The sequence below is a fragment of the Balaenoptera borealis genome (assembly GCF_965194805.1).
Source record: "Balaenoptera borealis genome assembly, chromosome: 7".
NCBI classification, from domain to species: Eukaryota; Metazoa; Chordata; class Mammalia; order Artiodactyla; family Balaenopteridae; genus Balaenoptera; species Balaenoptera borealis.
Window position 1 is genome coordinate 125,580,868 of NC_138864.1, and position 17,298 is coordinate 125,598,165.

The 17,298-nt window shown below is 40.1% G+C and overlaps 1 long non-coding RNA gene and 1 pseudogene across 2 annotated transcripts in view; both read right to left on the reverse strand.

Annotated features, from left to right (window-relative positions):
* LOC309631999 overlaps positions 1-17,298 on the reverse strand; it is a 51,239-nt gene that overhangs the window by 14,988 nt on the left and 18,953 nt on the right. The window contains exon 2 of the long non-coding RNA XR_014246689.1: positions 1,424-1,466. This is a non-coding gene — a long non-coding RNA (uncharacterized lncRNA). The remainder of the gene's footprint in view (positions 1-1,423; positions 1,467-17,298) is intronic.
* LOC309631983 (large ribosomal subunit protein uL30 pseudogene) lies at positions 1,475-6,798 on the reverse strand (annotated as a pseudogene). Its single transcript has one exon. The product of its transcript is annotated as a large ribosomal subunit protein uL30 pseudogene (transcript).

The window sequence follows — 17,298 nt, forward strand, 5'->3', positions numbered from 1 at the left end:
GTCCCCTTAGGAAACTCCTGCTGCCTGATTAGGACTAATTGCTAGCCGGCATCTAAGTCCCCGATCGATAGAAATGGAAATCCATTAGGGAAAGGCCCGGCAGGGAGAGACTGCCTTCTGGTGAGTACGCATGTACAAGGAGATGCAGGCGTATTCACTGGGATTTACTGAGCGCTCCAAATGCACCCCACCCTGCCAGCGCTACTGGGAAACTACACTGTGAAACACTCTCATGGCTTCCTTTTGACCCCAAAAGAGAGTCTTCTTTTCATAGGGAAGTCCCACTATGTGCTCTTAACTTATTTTTTACCTCAAATATAATCTAGAACAACTTTTTAAAGCACTTCAGAGTATTCATCTGCTTTAAAATCAGATTCATTACAAATGATCCATTTATTAAAGAAAGTCAGACATCAACAACTCGTTGAAGTCGCTGTGCATATATGAAAGTAATAATTAACTGCATTTCTGTTAAAATAGTCTAAGATTCAGATTTTCCCAAAGTAGTACTGCATTGCTGTTCAATTTACATTTGAGATGATTTCAAATGCCATAACCACATTATAAAGAAATCTTTAAAGTTCCTAGAGGGCGGGCTTCCCTGGTGGCGCAGTCGTTAAGAATCCACCTGCCAATGCAGGGGACACAGGTTCGAGCCCTGGTCCGGGAAGATTCCACATGTCGTGGAGCAACTAAGCCCATGCGCCACAGCTACTGAGCCTGCGTTCTAGAGCCCGTGAGCCACAACTACTGAGCCCGAGTGCCACAACTACTGAAGCCCGTGCGCCTAGAGCCTGTGCTCTGCAACAAGAGAAGCCACCCAATGAGAAGCCCGCGCACCGCAAGGAAGAGTAGCCCCTGCTTGCCACAACTAGAGAAAAGCCCGCGCACAGCAACAAACACCCAATGCAGCCAAGAATAAAAATAAATAAATATATTAAAAACAAAAGTTCCGGGCTTCCCTGGTGGCGCAGTGGTTGAGAGTCTGCCTGCAAATGCAGGGGACACGGGTTCGAGCCCTGGTATGGGAAGATCCCACATGCCGCGGAGCAACTGGGCCCGTGAGCCACAATTACTGAGCCTGCGCGTCTGGAGCCTGTGCTCCGCAACAAGAGAGGCTGCGATAGTGAGAGGCCCGTGCACCGCGATGAAGAGTGGAACCCGCTTGCCACAACTAGAGAAAGCCCTCGCGCAGAACCGAAGACCCAACACAGCCATAAAATAAATAAATTAAAAAAAAAAAAAAAAAACAACGCAAAAGTTCCTAAAGGGCCTTTTTTTTTTCTTCAAGAAGAAGTGCTGCAGAAGGGCACAGAAAGATCCCAGAGGAAATGACCTGGATTATACAGTACAGTTATGTCTCTAAGCTTACTGGTTATCAAAACTCTTCTCGTTTAGAAGACTGGTAGGAGGGAATTCTTACCATTACTATGTGTTGCTGAATCGGCATGAGGTCACGCAGGAACCTGAAAGTGACAGATAAATTTCAGTGACTGGGCTCAGGAAGCCATCAAGAGAATAGAACTTGTCAGTGACTGGCAAATTTACTTTTTTTTAACTATTTTTTTTTTTTCAGAGTGTTTTCATAAAATAGCCCGATTATAGAGTAAGGAGACTGGTTTTATAAACTGCAAAGGAAAACAAATCTCATTGTTTTATGCTTAGAACTCTTACTTAGTCATTTGACCTAAAGGAAGACAAGTATCTAATTATATGGGCCAGTAAAGCTGGAAGAAGGGAAGGAAAGTGATTTGTCCAAGACAACACAATTTACTAACTGCAGAGCTGGTCCTAGAATCTGATTCTCTCAGTTTCTACTCCACTGCTTATCCTTTGCTATTCTTTTGCTATTTTTCTCCTAAACTTGTCTTTTTATTCTTTATTTCCTTTGTTTTCCATTCCCTATTTATCCTTTATCTCAGCTGGATACTTTTGATTTCTCCCCTCTTCTTTTTCTTTTCTTTTCAATTATGTAAATTTCTGTAATCCAGAAATTGCTGAGCTACCTGGAAATCTGGGTATGAGAAGGTGTTGACAAAGACATCAACAGATGTATCACGTGTTACAGACTTTGCTACCTCAAAACTGCAGGACAGTTTTACTCTTTAGTAACTAAAATCCCATTTTAGTAACTAGAATGTCATTCAATCTCGATATATTTGATTATGTGTAAGTTTTGTGCAATTAACAAGGAAGAACTCTGAAATAAAAATCTAGATCCTAAAAGGTCTTGATCTTAAACTTTCACATTCTATTTCTACCTAACTTTAAGGGAAGTCCTCATGCTTCAGGAGCTCTGGCAATCTCAGTTTGAAGTGGACAACGCTGAAATCCAGCTGGTATTTAAATTGCCCCGTTCTTAGGAGTACTTCACCTAGTAGAGCAGGACTTGCTGGCTACTTGTTATTCTGCTTTGATTCCATTGTCCTTATTTGAACTCTTGTCATTCTAAGAATCCCAACATCTTCCTTAAAGCCCTGGTTTCGTTTCACAGTGAATAGGACTCTAGACTTAAAAACATCCAACCCAGTGTATGAGGTTAAGTCATAGCAGTAGACTCAGAAATTAATGGGAAACAAAGGATTAGAAGAATCACACTAAAGTAACAAAGCAGAGAACTTGGGACCAAGCCCTGAGTGCTCTCAGATGAACGCAAAGAGGACCTGACTCCATCCTAGTAAAGGCAACTTCAACATCAAAAAACTGAAATCCTGGCAAAACACTCATCTTTCACATTTGAGTAAAGCGGAATACTGTTTAAAAATTAAGTAATATCTTTCCACTGTTTAAACATTCTCACGTGGTATACTTTTATTTTCTTTTTTAACAGCTTTATAGAAATATCATTCACTCATCTAAAGTATACAATTCAATGGGCTTTAGTGTATTCACAGGGTTGTGCAACCATCATCACAATCAATTTTTCATTTTCATCAACCCAAAAAGGAAATTTCACACCCACTACTAGTCACTTCCCATTTTCCCCCCACCTCCCACCCCTAGTCAATCACTAATCTCTTTTTTTTTTTTTTTGGCCACACTGCGTGGTTTGCCGGATCTTAGTTCCCCAACCAGGGATCAAACCCGGGCCCTGGCAGTGAAAGTGCAGAGTCCTAACCACTGGACCGCCAGGGAATTCCCCAGTCAATCACTAATCTATTTCCTATCTTTATAGATTTGCCCACTCTGGATATTTCATGTAAACGAAATTATATAATATGTGGCCTTTTGTGACTGGCTCTTTTCACTTAACATAATGTTTTCAAGGTTCCTCCAGTTTATAATATGTATCAGTGCTATATAGGAAAAGTTCTTTCCTTTTCATCGTCAAATAATATTACATTACATGGATATACCACATTTTATTTATCCATTCATCAGCTGATGGACATTTGGGTTGTTTCCATTTTTTGGCTATTATGAATAATGCTGCCATAAACATCTGTGTACACGTTTTTGTGTGAACATATGTTTTTATTTCTCTCAGGTATATTCTTAGGATTAGAATTGCTGCATCCTATGGTAACTCTACATTTAACCTTTTGAAGAACTGCCAGAGTGTTTCCCACAGCAGACGCAACATTTTACATTGCCACCTGCAAGGTATGCGGGTTCCATTTTCTCCATTACACTTGTGATTATCTACTTTTTGACAGGATGTGAAGTGTCATCTCACTGCGGCTTTGACTGGCATTTTCCTGATGGATAATGACACTGACCACTTTTTCATGAGATTATTAGCCATTTTTTGGAGAAAGGTCTATTCAGATCCTTTGCCCATTTTAATTTATTTTTATTTTTGTTCCAATTTGAAAGCAGTCACTGTTTATTAACTGACCAGATTACAAAAAGAATCATGGCAGATACCTTAGTTCATCCTTCTAATAAGCCTGTTGATCTGGTCTTCCCTGTTGCCAGCATCTCCACCGTCTACCAAATGGGCGGTCTTTTTCTTCATTCTGCTTCGTGGAGAAGACAATTTAAAGGGCCACAGCAAGTTGTCTGCTTCTTTGAAATGTTTTCCAATGGTATAGATCTCATGAATCAGATCCTTCCTGCAGATGGTGCCATATTTGCCAAGAGATGGAGCAACCAAGGCGTCATCTGTCAGGGCACTTCGCTTCCTGTTGATTTTGCCATAACCACGCTTGTAGATCAGTTCATTTACTGACTTCAGGTTTGGGTGCCCCTCCGCAATGTACGGTTCCACAATTCTCAGCACGTTCATTAACATGCTGAGAATTCACAAAGGTGCCATTGAGCTTCACAAAGGTGCCACTGAAGATCTGATGGAGGCGAAGAAGCTGCAACACTTTTCGAACCTTTGGGCTCACACCATTGACACCTCTGATCCTGATGACGAATGCCAATTTGGGTTCTGCGGGTACATAGAAGTTGCCGGCTTTTCTTACCATCCTAGCCATTCGAATGTCGGTTCTGTACATCTGCCTGTATTCCTTGTGATGGTGCTTAGCTTCTTCATAGATAAGCTTCCGCCTTGCCTTTCGAAGCATCTTTTGCTTTTTCTTAAGGGTTTCTGGCACAGCAGGAACCTTCTTTTTCTTCTCTTCTGCACCTTCCATGGTTCCAGCTGGGAAAGAGCTGCCCATTTTTAAATTGGGTTATTCATTTTTTAAAAATTATTGAGTCATAAGAATTCTTTATACAGTCTAGATACAAGTCTTTTAGATATATGATTTGCAAATATTTCTCCCATTTGGTGGGTTGTCCTTACGTTTTCTTGATGGTGTCTGTTAAAGCATAAAAAGTCTTAATTTTGATGAAGTCCAATTTATTTTTTTCTTTTGTTACTTGTGCTTTTGGTGTCATACCTAAGAAATTATTGCCTAATCCAAGGTCATGAAGGTATTTGCAGGCTTGTTTTCTTTTAAGAGTCTTATGGTTTTAACTCTTACAATTAGGTTTATGATCCTTAAAGTTAATTTTTGTATATGGTGTGAGGAAGGAGGCTACTTTCATTCTCTTGCCTGTGGCAGCCCAGTTGTCCTAGCACCATATGTTGAAAGAAAGACTATTCTTTCTCCATTGAATTATCTTGGCACCCTGTCAGAATTCATTTGACCAAAAAGGTGAAGTACCGGCTTCTCAATTATATCTCATTGTTCTATATGTCTAATTCTAAAAATTCGTTTGTTGATTTGCAGCATTAATTCCAAAGGTTTGACACGGTGGGAAAGTAAGAAATTTCTCAGGATGGTGGAGTTGGAAGGTAATATTGCTTGGTGGCCAAGCTAAGATTTGTGAAGAATCAAACTAGTGTCCCGTTCTTTGCTCTGCATCAAAGTAAATTGTTGACAGGCAATGTTTTTACACAGGGTACTGGTTTCTTGGGTGGAGACTGAATAAGCTATTATGTTGTATTTTTGTAGATATTTGGGTAGGCCTCATGTGGTTAGGAAGATTTTTTGGGTAAGGTTATGTGTGCCCCAGAACCTAGGAAACATGGAACAGCTGGGCCTCAGGAAGTCAAGGAACTGTGACAGGGCTGGTCATTGTAAAAACTGCAGTTGGAAGGCCTTTTCTTTTTTTTTTTTTGGCCACACTACGCAGCTTGTGGGATCTTAGTTCCCCAACCAGGGATCGAACCCGGGCCCTTGGCAGTGGAAGCGCAGAGTCCTAACCATTGGACCGCCGGGGAAGTCCCTCTGGTCTCCCTTTTGATTTGTTTATTTTTCAGTACCTCAAAACTTCTCAGTTTTTCTTCTTTTTCCTTTAAAAACCCCAATTTTGGACTTAAATGAATGATAAGTAAATTTCTATCATGTTTGGATAGTTATACTTTGTTTTTAATTGAGGTATAAGTGACATATGACATTAGTTTCAGGTATACAGCATAACGGTTTGATATTCATATATACTGTGAGATGATCACCACAGTAAGTCTAGTTAATATCTGTCAACATAAACAGTTAAAAATTTTTTTTCTGTGATGAGAATTTGAGCTTTACTCTCTTAGCAATTTTCCAATCTCTAATGCAGTATTATCAACTACAGTCCCCACGCAGCACATTGCCTCCCGTGACTTATTTATTTGGTAGCTGGGTCTGTGCCTTTCAACCCCCTTTACCTATTCTGTCCGGCCCCCATTGCCATTTCTGGTAACCACCCATCTGTTCTCTGTTTCTTTGAGCTTGTTTGTGTGTGTGTGTTTATTTTGTTTAGATTCCACATATAAGTGAGATCATAAAACATTTGTCTTTCCCTGTTTGACTTACTTCATTTAGCTTAATGCCCTCAGACTCCATCCGTGTCGTCACAAACAGCAAGATTTCATTCTTTTTTTATGACTGAATAATATTTACATCACATGTTCTTTATCCATTTATCCATCAGTGGGCACTTAGATGTTACCATATCTTGGTTATTATAAATAATGCTGCAATGAACATGAGGGTGCATGTATCTTTTTGAGTTAGTGTTTTCAGTTGCTTTCGATAAATACTAAAAGTAGAATTGCTGGGTCACATGGTAGTTCTATTTTCAGTTTTTTGAGGAACTTCCATACTGTTTTCCATAGTGGCTGCACCAATTTACATTCCCACCAACAGTGTATAAGGATTCCCCCAGTACCTGTTATTTCTTGTCTTTTTGATGATAGCCATTCTAACAGGTGTGAGGCGATATCTTACTTTAGTTTTGATTTGCATTTCCCTGATGATTAGTGATGTTGAGCACCTTTTCATGTACCTGTTGGCCATCTGTATGGCCATCTTTGGAAAAATGTCTACTTAGATCTTCTGTCCATTTTTTAATCAGATTGTTTGGTGTTTTTGTTTGTTTTTTTGCTATTGAGTTGTATGAATTCTTTATACATTTTGGATATTAACACGTTATCAGATATATGACTTGCAAATATTTTCTCCCATTCAGCAGGCTGCCTTTTCATTTTGTTGAAGGTTTCCTTTCCTGTGCAGAAGCTCTTTAGTTTGATGTAGTCCTACTTGTTTATTTTTGCTTTTGTTGCCTTTGCTTTTGGTGTCAGATTAAAAAAATCATCACCAAGACTGATGTCAAGGAGCTGACTGCTTATGTTTTCTTCTAGGAATTGTATGGTCTCAGGTCTTACATTCAGATCCTTAATCTGTTTTGAGTTAATTTTTGTGTATGGTAATTTTTGTATATGGTATAAGATACTGGTCCAGTTTCATTATTTTGCATGTAGCTGGTCAGTTTTCCCAACACCATTTATTGAAGAGACTGTCCCTTACCCATTGTACATTCTTGACTTCTTTGTTGTAAGTTGATTGACCATATATTTGTGGGCTTATTTCTGGGCTCTCTATTCTGTTCCCTTGTTCTATGTGTCTGTTATTATGCTAACCATACTGTTTTGATTACTACAGATTTGTAATATAGTTTCAAATCAGAGAGCATGATGCATCCAGTGCTGTTCTTCTTTCTCATGATTGCTTTGGCTATTTGGGGTCTTTTGTGGTTCCATACAATTTTAAGGATTGTTCTATTTCTGTGAAAAATGCCATTGGAATTTTAATTGGGATTGTATTGAATCTGTAGATTGCTTTGTGTAGTATGTTTTTGGTGTACAGGTCTTTCACCTCCTTGGTTAAATTTATGCCTAGATATTTTATTCCTTTTGATGCAATTTTAAATGGGATTGTTTTCTTACTTTCTCTTTCTGAAAGTTTGTTGTCAGTGTATAGAAGATTTTTGTACCTTGATTCTGTATCCTGCAACTTTACTGAATTTATTAGTTCTAACAGGTTTTCTTTGGTGGAATCTTTCGGGTTTTCTATATATAATATCATGTCATTTGCAAATAGTGACAGTTTTACTTCTTCCTTTCTGATACGGATTGCTTTTTTTTTTTTTTTTTTTTTTTTAGAAGTTATCTTTTTTTTTTTTTTTTTTTTTTTTTTTTTTTTTTTAATTAATTAATTTATTTACTTATTTTTGGCTGTGTTGGGTCTTCATTTCTGTGCCAGGGCTTTCTCTAGTTGCGGCGAGCGGGGGCCACTCTTCATCGCGGTGCGCGGGCCTCTCACTATCGCAGCCTCTCTTGTTGCGGAGCATAGGCTCCAGACGCGCAGGCTCAGTAATTGTGGTTCACGGGCCCAGTTGTTCCGCGGCATGTGGGATCCTCCCAGACCAGGGCTCGAACCCGTGTCCCCTGCATTGGCAGGCGGACTCTCAACCACTGCACCACCAGGGAAGCCCCGGATTGCTTTTTATTTCCTTTTCTTGACCGGTTGCTCTGGCTAGGACTTCTAGTACTATGTCAAATAAAAGTGCCAAGAGTGTGTATCCTTTCTTGTTCCTGATCTTAAAGGAAAAGCTGAAAGCTTTTCACCATTGAATTTGATGTTAGCTGTGGGCTTGTCATATATGGTCTTTATTACACTGAGTAATGGTCCCTCTATGCCCACTTTGTTGAGAGTTTTCTTTTTTAATTAATTAATTTATTTATGTATTTTTGGCTGCATTGGGTCTTCGTTGCTGCGTGCGAGTTTCTCTAGTTGCGGCGAGCGGGGGCTACTCTTCATTGCGGTGTGCAGGCTTCTCATTGCAGCGGCTTCTCTTGTTGTGGAGCACGGGCTCTAGGCGCATGGGCTTCAGTAGTTGTGGTGTGCAGGCTCTAGAGCACAGGCTCAGTAGTTGTGGCACGTGGGCTCAGTAGTTGTGGCTCACGGGCTCTAGAGCGCAGGCTCAGTAGTTGTGGCACACAGGCTTAGTTGCTCTGCAGTATGTGGGATCTTCCCGGACCAGGGCTCAAACCTGTGTCCCCTGCGTTGGCAGGCGGATTCTTAACCACTGTACCACCATGGAAATCCCTGTTGAGAGTTTTTATCATGAATTGGATATTGAATTTTGCCAAATGCTTTTTCTGCATCTGTTGAGATGATCAAATGATTTTATCCTTCATTTTATTTATTTATTTATTTTTAAAGATTTGTTTTGATGTGGACCATTTTTAAACTCTTTATTCAATTTGTTACAATATTGCTTTTGTTTTATGTTTTGGTTTTTGGCCATGAGACATGTGGGATCTTAGCTCCTTGACCAGGGATCGAACCCACACTCCCTGCATTGGAAGGTGAAGTCTCAACCGCTGGACTGCCAGGGAAGTCCCTATCCTCCATTTTATTAATGTGGTGTATCACACTGATTGACTTGAGGATGTTGAACCATCCTTGCACCCCTGGAATAAATCCCACTGGATCATGGTGTATGATCCTTTTAATGCTTTGTTGAATTCAGTTTTCTAATTTTTGTTGAGGATTTTTCATCTATGTTCATCACGAATATTTGCCTGTAATTTTCTTTTCCTGCAGTGTCCTTGCCTAGTTTTTGTATATGAGGGTAAAGCTGGCCTCATAAAATGAGTATGGAAGTGTTCCCCCCTCCTCTATTTTTTGGAAGAGTGTGAGGAATGGTATTAATTATTTAAATGTTATTTAAATGTTTGGTAGCACTGGGTTTTTTTTTTATGATTTCTATTTCCTTATTAATATTCTCCATTTGATTAGACAGTGTGATCATACTTTTCTTCAAATAGTTGATTTGATTTTTGCCTGCTAAATCCAATATTTGGCCCCTCTCATAGGCAATTTCTGTTGCCTGATTTTTTTTTTTTTTCCATGTGTATGGTCACACTTTCCTGTTTCTTTGCATAACTGGTAATTTTTTTTTAATTTGACATTTTAGATAATATACTGTAGTAACTCCAGTGTTAATCCCCCCTCCCTCACCCCAAAAGGACTGTTGTGTTTTGCTTATTTTTCTCAATAAGTTGGCAGGGTTATTTTACTAAAATCTATTTTCCTTGGCTATGTGCACCCTCTGAAGTTGCTCATCAGGGGGTACAGCCTTAGGCATACATAGTCACCTCTCTTTTTCTGATCTTTTTTTAAGTTGTCTGTCACTTTTGGTATCACACCCAGCTGTTAGTCTTCAATAATTGCAGGCAAATTGCTCTACTGTCTTTAGCAATGCCCTGGAGCATACATTTTGCCACATTCCGATTCAACTAAATTCAGGCCACTCTGCAGGAGTAGTCTTTAAGGCCAGTCTTTGGGTTTTGCTCTTATCCCAGTAGGCTCTTCTTAGCAGTCTCATTCTTTGGTTCTTTTTGGTAAACTTGCAGCTGGTTTATAATTTAACTTTTTGCTCTACTGAATGTGCCAGCCTCCTCTTCAGTGCTTACCATCAAACTTTCCTTTATTTTGGGGAGCACTCTTAGGCTTGAACTTCCTCACATTCTATTCCAAATAAGGTCAGATCCCTTTGGAGCTCTCCATTCTTTTTTTTTTTTTTTTTTTTTTTAACTTTTGGCCACGCCGCGTGGCTTGTAGGAACTAGCTCCCTGACCAGGGATTGACCCACACCCTTGGCAGTGAAAGCATGGAGTCCTAAGCGCTGGACCACCAGGGAACTCCCTGGAGCTCTCTATTCTTATAGCTTGCCTCTGTGCCACTACTCTGGAGCTTTTCTCAGAGTGAGAGTGCCAGCTTCTCTTGGAGTGATAGGCCTGATTTATAAGCAGGGTACTGGGTGGGGCAGTAGTCTCTGGTCTTCTTGGCTTTTCTCTCCTGGCATAAATCATCTGCACTTTAATTGAGCTGGGGTGAAGACTGTTGGAGCCCCAGTGTTCTTGGTCTATTGTGCCTGGGGGTAGAGTTTTCACCCTATGAGTAGGTACTAGGTAGAGAAGAAAGACCCAGATCTCTCAGTCACTTTTGCCAAGAATTAAGCTTCTTCAACATGTATTTGGGAGAAAATCAGAAATGCTGGTGCCTTGTCCTTCACAGAAAGATACCGTAGCTGATAGCTGGGAGGTGGGAGAGAAAGCCTTATGTTCTTGTCTGGATCTGCCCAGGGTAGAGCTTCATCACACTGAACTGGGCCAGGGAGGAGGGAGAAGGAAGTAGGTGGTACCTCAAGTGCTGAAGACTCTCCCTGCTCTCTTAGAAAGATTTAGGTTTTCTTGGATCAATGTTTCTTCATTTGTTGTATGCCCTTAACACATTTCCGGAGACTTTAAAATAGTTGGTTTCTTAAAAGTAATTTTTACCTGTTAGAGTGGTTTCACTAGGAAAGGCTCCTCATATCATTATTCCAGAAATCATCTCCATGGATTAGATTTATTTTTATTTTTAAAAATCTTTTATTTATTTATTTTTGGCTATGCTGTGAGGCTTGTGGGGATCTTAGTTCCCTGACCAGGGGTTGAACCTGGGCCCTGGCAGTGAAAGCACTGAGTTCTAACCACTGGACCACCAGGGAACTCCCCTAGATTTATTTTTTAGATTTATTTTTAAATCTCATGTTCTATTTGGGATAAAATTGTATCTTTTATTATTATTATTTTTTACAACACAATGGTGTATGTTTTATGTGTTTTACTTGGTATTTAAATTTTTTGACTTTTTCATCTCTCTATATATAGCTGAATATTTTTCATATAAAGAGGTATTTTAATGTAATGACATAATTTTTATTCTTTTAAACTAATTGTTCACCAAATGTTTGGCAATTAAATCACTCATTTTCTCCCCTCCTCCTTCCCTCCTTTATTCCTCTTTTTTTTTAAATTCTTATTTTATATTGGAGTATAGTTGATTTACAATGTTGTGTTAGTTTCAGGTGTGCAGCAAAGTGATTCAGTTATATATATATACATATATTTATTCTTTTTCAGGTTCTTTACTCATTTAGGTTATTACACTATGTTGAATATAGTTCCCTGTGCTATACAGTAAGTCAGTCCTTGTTGATTATCTATTTTATATATAGTAGTGTGTATATGTTAATCCCAAACTCCCAATTTATCCCTCTTCCCCACCTTTCTCCTTTGGTAATCATAAGTTTGTTTTCTAAGTCTGTGAGTCTGTTTCTGTTTTGTAAATAAGTTCATTTGTATCATTTTTTTTAAGATTCCACATATAAGTGATATCATATGATATCTGTCTTTCTCTGTCTGGCTTACTTCACTTAGTATGATAATCTCTAGGTCCATCCATGTTGCTGCATATGGCATTATTCCTTCTTTTTTATGGCTGAGTAATATTCCATTGTATTTATGTACCACATCTTCTTTATCCATTCATCTGTCTATGGACATTTAGGTTGTTTCCATATCTTTGACTATTGTAAATAGTGCTGTTATGAACATAGGGGTGCATACATCTTTTAAAGTTAGTGTTTTCATTTTCTTAAATTGTATCTTAAGATTTAGAAGGGACCTCTAATGTCAGTAAGGTCAACCTTTCAATCAATGAAGACATACCTAAATATCCTTGATTCATAGTTCTTTAATCTCTCCTTGGTGACAATTTATGACTTCCTACACAGGCAAATGGTTTGACGCTGGACAGCTTATGTTAAAAGGTCATTTTGACGTGAAATATGTCAGCAATTGATAACAGTTTTGAAAGCAAATAAACTGTTTAATCCTTCTTGTGTTAAACAGTTCTTCAAACATTTGAGACCAGGCATCAAATCTCCCTTTACTCTTTTCTTTTTAAAATTAATTTTTTTTAATTAAAAAAATTTATATATTTATTTGGCTGCATCAGGTCTTAGTTGCGGCAGGCAGGATCTTCGCTGTGGCGAGCGGGCTTCTCTCTAGTTACAGTGCATGGGCTTAGTTGTGGACTCGGTAGTTGCACCATGCGGGCTTAGTTGCCCCGCAGCCTGTGGGATCTTAGTTCCCCGACCAGGGATCGAACCTGCGTCCCCTGCATTGGAAGTCAAGATTCGTAACCACTGGACCATGAGGGAAGTCCCTAAAATTAATTAACCAATGTTTCTTTTTTTAAAAAAAAATATTTATTTATTTATTTATTTGGTTGCACCAGGTCTTAGTTGCAGCTCCAGGGCTCCTTAGTTGTGGCACATGGGCTCCTTAGTTGTGGCATGCAAACTCTTAGTGGCAGCATGCAGGTGGGATCTAGTTCCCTGACCAGGGATCGAACCCAGGTGCCCTGCATTGGGAGCACGGAGTCTTTTTTTTTTTTTTAATAAATTTATTTATTTTATTTATTTATTTTTGGCTGCGTTGGGTCTTTGTTGCTGTGCACAGTCTTTCTCTAGTTGTGGCACATGGGCTCAGTTGTTGTGGCTCTCGGACTCTAGAGTGCAGGCTCAGTAGTTGTGGTGCACGGGCTTAGTTGCTTCACGGCATGTGGGACCTTCCTGGACCAGGGATCGAACCCGTGTCCCCTGCACTGGCAGGCGGATTCTTAACCACTGCGCCACCAGGGAAGTCCCACCAATGTTTCTTTAAATGAGGAAATTTCTGAAACTCTAAACATCATAGCCGCTTTTTAAAAATGTCTCTCTTAAAATTGGTGTAAGTTAAGTGCAAAAACCTAAATGTGACCCCAATAATTCTGTGTATGAGACTATTATTTTCAGTACAGGGGTATAGGAAGTAAACAGATGGATAAATAGATCAATATACATGGACAGATAATTAGATTAATACCTTTCAAAAATACATTTGTTCAAACTGCAGAGGCCAAAATAGGAGAGACAGTGAACATAATATTCAAAGTTGGAACTTGGGAAACTTGGCTCTCCAACAAACTCACTTTATCAATTCCTTCAAAAACCTCTGGGGAAATGAAATGTGCCTCTCTCTCCCTTACTTGAGAAACGGGTGTGAGGTGAGTGTGAGAGATGCCACGAGAGCAGTGTCCACCTTGCACTGACACCAGCAGAAGTGTGAATGTAACCTCTTTGGGTGTGTGCTCCTGACAACTGCCTCAGTAACAGAATTCAGACCAGCATCTTGGGGAGAGCTAACACAGGCATCATGTTGGGGAAAAGTGCTGATGTGTAGCCCTGGGGTTTGTATCCCATCAGAAGTGGACTGCCACGTTCTTCTGGTAGGGTTTAGATTTAAATGAGTTTATATTTGATTTTAACTCAATTTATTAGTTGCTCTTCTTGGATAAATTACTTAATTTCTGAACCTAAGACTGCCAACTATTAAAAGAGGGTATTGTTGGGACTTCCCAGGTGGTGCAGTGGTTAAGAATCCGCCTGCCAATGCAGGGGACACGGGTTCGAGCCCTGGTCCGGGAAGATCCCACGTGCCGCGGAGCAACTAAGCCCGTGAGCCACAACTATTGAGCCTGCGCTCTAGAGCCCGTGAGCCACAACTACTGAGCCCACATGCCACAACTACTGAAGCCTGCACGCCTAGAGCCCGTGCTCCACAACAAGAGAAGCCACCGCAATGAGAAGCCCGCGTGCCGCAACAAAGAGCAGCCCCCGCTCGCCGCAACTAGGTTAGCTTTAGCTTCAACAGTGACTGTCTGAAGGGGGGAAAAGGATGTGAGTGGCTGCAATGAGCAGGAGGAGGTGAGATGAAGAGATCAGAGGAGGAGGTGCAGCATGTGCCAGTGCCACAGGCACAGTCACGCTCAATCCCAGCCTCGTACAGGCCTACAAGTAGAAAGAGCTTGAACTTGTATGATGTGTCTCCACCTGTGGCAAATGCATTATCAAGCCTATTTTGTGCCAGATCCAAGCTCTGTGTTTGGAAATGGCAAAGTAGAAAGACTTCATTTTACTAACTAATATCTTCTGGGTACTCTGTTCAGTATGGCAATATTCCCCCAAGTAGTTCTAGAGTACCAGTGGAAACCAAAGAAGTACGAGGCCAGGTGAGGGGAGTTTTCTAGAGGAGATTCCCAATTCTTATTCAGGTGTTTCCTTATGGCAGTGCAAGAGCGCTCTTAGCTTTCCATTTTTTTCCTTAGTAAAAACAAAAGAAGGATCACAGTGGAAACTACTCACAAAGTTTTCTAGGTCTTAGGTAACTGGGGTAGCTCATAAGGAGGCTTAAAATTAAACCTGTATCCATGCAAGAAAGTATTTATTTAGCTGAAGACTATTTAGTGCTGTTCTTTCACTCTTTTGGTTTTTCTTCACTATCTCACATTAAAACATATTTGAGATTTACATTTGGAGCCAGGATTTTAAAGGGCATCAAGGAGGCTTTCCATTTGCATGTTACTGTAGTATGGTCGGAGTTATTTTCCAAATGAAAACCAGCAGATAAATAGTCCTCTGGTTACTATCCTCCAAGGATTCCAATTTTCCATATGAAAAAAGCCATATTGTTGGACAGAATTTCAGCTTGATGTTTCATCCCAGTAACTGCAATTAAATTCTACTATGGGTTATAGGTAAATCCTTGTCTATGATGTAAAAGATCCAAATTTTTTTTTTGAATAATCTCAAATGCAGGGAATTCATGTCTGGGGAGCATCTGATACTTCACTTCCTAATCTTGCTCCATTTTTTCCATCACAAATAGCTCATTATTGAAAAGGAAGGGGGCTGGGCTTCCCTGGTGGCGCAGTGGTTAAGAATCCGCCTGCCAATGCAGGGGACATGGATTCGAGCCCTGGTCTGGGAAGATCCCACATGCCGCGGAGCAACTAAGCCCGTGCGCCACAACTACTGAAGCCCACGCACCTAGAGTCCATGCTCTGCAACAAGAGAAGCCACCGCAACGAGAAGCCCGTGCACCGCAATAAAGACCCAACGCAGCCAAAACTAAATAAATTAATTAATTAAAAAAAAAAAAAGAAAAGGAAGGGGGCTGAGTCCTATTTCATGTTGGTGAAATAACAGGGATCACTGGTGGGGGGAAGTTATAATGGCCCTATGGGCTAGAACATGAAGAAGAGAAAATGATAAAAGAGTTTCAGGAAGAGGGTAGATTCTAGGGCAGCAGCACTGAGGGGTCTGAAAGTCCCAGATTCTCTCAGGCAATGATTATCACAGTGCAATCCCAGACCAACACCAGTAGCACCACCTGGGAACTTATTAGAAATAAAGAATCTCAGGCCTCACCCCAGACACACAGAATCAAAATCTGCATTTTAACAAAATCCTCTGGTAATTTGTATATACAGTAAAGTTTGAGAATCACTGGTTGAAAAACACCAAGAGTTTTATCCTTTTGTGCCATAATATTCTTGCCTTATTTAGGACTTTTATAATAGAGTCACCCTAAAATGTACTTGGACTTGGAAGAGGGTTCACGATCACACAGGATAAAGTGGTCCCTTATGCTGTCCATGTGTTAGCTCACAGCTTACCCTAATGACTCAGTCAAGGAATTTTTAATAAACTCCTATGAGCAAAGTACTAAGATATGTGTTATGGAGGATATATACTCTTTACAAAACCTTAATTTTCGTGACTGGGAGACAGGCTATCCTTAAAATAGGAAATAATCCACATATCCTGTTAGAGTCTACTCTAATTCTCTAATGTATTAGACTTTTTAAGATTCTAACTAGCTGCCATGAGAAACCGGGCATGTGGCTTTAATAAATGTTTCATTCAACCAAATGTAAAATGCATGTTATTATATGGAATTAGATTTGTTCTCCCTGTGCACATCCTGCTCTTCATTAGATGGGTCACATTTAAATACTACATTGAAAATTCAAGAGTAGTTTCATAAGCTCTCTGCTAAATAAGTACAACTCCAATTTTAAGCATAGTGCAGTATAAAGAAAACAGCAGTAATGGCTGTGGATAGTTAAAAAATGCTGTACAGGAGACTGCATGCATTGCCTCAAGATCATTCAGAGAAATAAATGTATCACTTGCCAATGAATTTGGTTATCTTAAAAAAAAAAAAAGGTCAGGCTATAGCACTTTTTCTACCAACATTGGCCAAGAGTAATCTGCTCTCCTATGAACCAACCAACAGCTACTGATTATTGAGTGGCTCTATATAACCAACACTGTTAAAGACATAAAAGTATAGGAAACAAAACTTGTTCCCCAGGAATTTATAGTCTAGACTGAGAGAAAAACTAGATGCACATAAAAATAATGGTCAAGGGGCTTCCCTGGTGGCGCAGTGGTTGAGAATCTGCCTGCCAATGCAGGGGACACGGGTTCGAGCCCTGGTCTGGGAAGATCCCACATGCCGTGGAGCAACTAGGCCCGTGAGCCACAACTACTGAGCCTGCGCGTCTGGAGCCTGTGCTCCGCAACAAGAGAGGCCGCGATAGTGAGAGGCCCGCGCACCGCGATGAAGAGTGGCTCCCGCTTGCCACAACTAGAGAAAGCCCTCGCACAGAAACGAAGACACAACACAGCCAAAAATAAATATAAAATAAATAAATAAATAAATAAAGTTTTTTAAAAAAAATAAATAATGGTCAAGACAATATATAAGTCTCAAATGAGGGATACAAACAAGTGTGCAGAAGTTAACTCTGTCTTGGGTGATCACTGAAGCTTCACAGAGCACACAGGATTTGAGCTGGGCATTGAAGCTCA